Consider the following 2,802-nt stretch of genomic DNA (forward strand, 5'->3'; position numbering starts at 1 on the left):
ATGCCCAGAATTCGGGAGTCCCCCAGAAATGAACCACCAGAGTCCAGAGTCAAAGCCAAAAAGCAAGGGTCGTTTATTGCAGGTTCGAACCCGGGCCTCTGCTCACTCCAAGCTGGTGGAACGGAGAGAGCCAGAGAGCCCCGAACAAAGATGGGGTAGGACTTTTATGAGTTTGGGAAGGGGGAGTTACAGGAAATTGCGACATAGGTACAGTGATCCAATTATTATTATACAATATTATTGACAGCAGGTTTAACCATTCACATTGCCCAGAGTACTTGTTACTTTTGGCGGGACCCAATCACAATATTTAGAGTATTGACCAATCACAGAGTGGGCCCAGGACCCTCACGTAGGGCATGACTAGGAACTTCATGTAGGGCGTGACTAGTCTTAACCTCCATCTTTAGGCCCGCCCCCCAGAAATGTTAATGGTGTTAGCTGGCCTTCAAGGTCAGAGGGGAAACCCGAATCAAATCTGCATCCTTACACATCCACCTTCCATTTCCTTTGCTTTTAGGCACTGTGAAACATGAGGGCCAGACTCTGAGGCCAGAAAAGCCAAAGATTCCTCTTTCTCAGACTCATCCACTTGGTCCTGAAAAATCTAGCCCCACAGGTGCCTCTGTTCCCTGAGTGAAGGAAGAGCACGCATAGCCTCTAGAGACAATAAATGTCTTCAGTGTTCCTTGGGGTCCTTTTCCTCACTAGAAAGTCTAGAGCAGAGAGAGCAATTAAAGTGGGGACTCCCTCCCCTCCCTCCTTCCTTCTCCCCATTCCTTCTACCTCATTACTTCTTAGATGAAAGTACAATCAGGTAGCAGTATTTTGTTGTATTCTGTTTTTAAATCTCTGATTCGCAATAACTCTTGAGCATGTTTTTCCTCTGGCGAAGAGCCCTCCTTGGGATCAAAGATTTGAGTTGCTGATTACCCTGTGCTTGGAAGACATGGGTCTGAGAAGGGGCTGTGGGTTAAGAAAGGAACCACTGAAAGAAAAGAGGCGACAATCCCATTTGTTGTTAAAATAAAACAAATACATCTGCAACTATTTTTTTCTATATTTATCTTTATAATGCCCATTATCACTTCCTCAACTGCCTGAATTTATAGCTTATCACTTTCTTTTTTTTTAGCTTATCACTTTCTAATGATAAGCTATTTTCCTTTAAGAATGCAACTGATATTTATCTTAGCATACTTTACTTACCGTAGCTTGGTTCAAATTATATATTTTTTTTTTAAAGCAGGATTTATATACATATGAAACTTGCACGATTTAGAAATTATTGTTTTTTTAGAAATAACTTTTTAGAACCTTAATTTCCATTTTTCTTTTTAAAAGAGTTCTATTTGTTTAATTTTTATCATATATAATAAATATAATATATAAGTAATTCCAAGAATTAATTCTTCAAGGTTTTTATATATCTTATAATTACTATTCCTATAACTCATTAAAACACACACACACATACACACACATTAGGAAAAGACACAGCTATAATGAGCATCTATGTACACCATCTCATTTTGACTTCCTAGAACTGCTGTTCTTGACAAAATCTTAAGTCAATAACATAACAAGGAACAAAATAACCCAAGATTGTATTACTTTATATTAAGTACTTCTCCTAAACTTTCCATATCATTAAGTCGTTCAATAAGTATCTGTTGCAGAAATTTATTTATCACCCAGCCAGTCAGTTTCATGGGACATTCACTTCCTTTTTTTTTAAACTATTTTTAAAAATTTTTAATTTCTTTTGAGAGAGTAAAAGCAAGCAAGCAGAAGAGAAACAGAGAGAGAGAGAGACAGAGAACCCCAAGCAGGCTGTGTTCTATTAGTGCAGAGCCCAAAACAGGGCACAATCCCATAAACCATGAGATCATGACCTGAGCCAAGATCAAGAGCTGGACACTTTAACCAACTGAGTCACCCAGGTGCCCCAGGACATTCACTTTCAAAAGACTACTATACATATGTTTACAGATGAGTTTATGAATATATTATTTGTACATTATATATAAATATTAATATTTACAAAGAGAAATAAATCCCCATATTTACTAGAAAGCCTGCATTAGTGGGTCAGCATATTCATTCCAAAGAGTAAAATCTTGCATTCAAAGTTAAATACTCTCTCAGGAGGGTATTACTAAACATAGAGTTAGATCAGGGTGAACAGGACGATTATAACCAAGTGTTCTGCTACAGTTATTTGACACACTTTTCTTTACCATCTCAGTATACCTGTGAAGCAGGTTGAAATGTCCTTGTCAGCTGGTATTTCCTCTCCCATGGACACGAGAGATATTCTATCCAACTGTTGAACATCTACTTCTCATTTTCAACAGCTTTATCAAGGTATAAATTACATATTATAGAACTCTAGAGGTGTTAAGTGTACAATTTAAATATTTTCGTTAAATGTATAGAGTTGTGCAAACAGTGTCAAAAGTCAGAACACTCCCGTCACCCCAAAATTTCCCTGAGACCAATGTGCAATCAATTCCTACTCCTTGTCCCCTCCCCAGAAAACCAAGTGCTAATTTGTTTCTTGTCTGTATAAATTTGTCTTTTTTAGGCATTTCATGTGAAGAGAATGAAATAAGAGGAGGCTTTTAAAGTTGGCTTCTTTCAGTAGCACAGTGTTGTTAAGCTTCATCCATAATATAACATGTAAAATTAGTTTGTCCTTTTTATTGCCAAATAATATTCTAGATTATGAGGATACCATATTTTGGTTATTCTTTCCCCAGATAATGGGCATTTAGGATGTCCCTAGTTTTTTTATTTAAT

At 37.2% G+C, this 2,802-nt stretch overlaps 1 pseudogene; it reads right to left on the minus strand.

Moving 5' to 3' along the window:
• The window catches only part of LOC115272661, a 4,758-nt pseudogene extending 2,456 nt beyond the window's left edge, over window positions 1–2,302 (minus strand).
• Window positions 2,303–2,802: the final 500 nt, after the last annotated feature.

Source organism: Suricata suricatta, chromosome 11, assembly GCF_006229205.1.
Source record: "Suricata suricatta isolate VVHF042 chromosome 11, meerkat_22Aug2017_6uvM2_HiC, whole genome shotgun sequence".
Taxonomy (NCBI): domain Eukaryota; kingdom Metazoa; phylum Chordata; class Mammalia; order Carnivora; family Herpestidae; genus Suricata; species Suricata suricatta.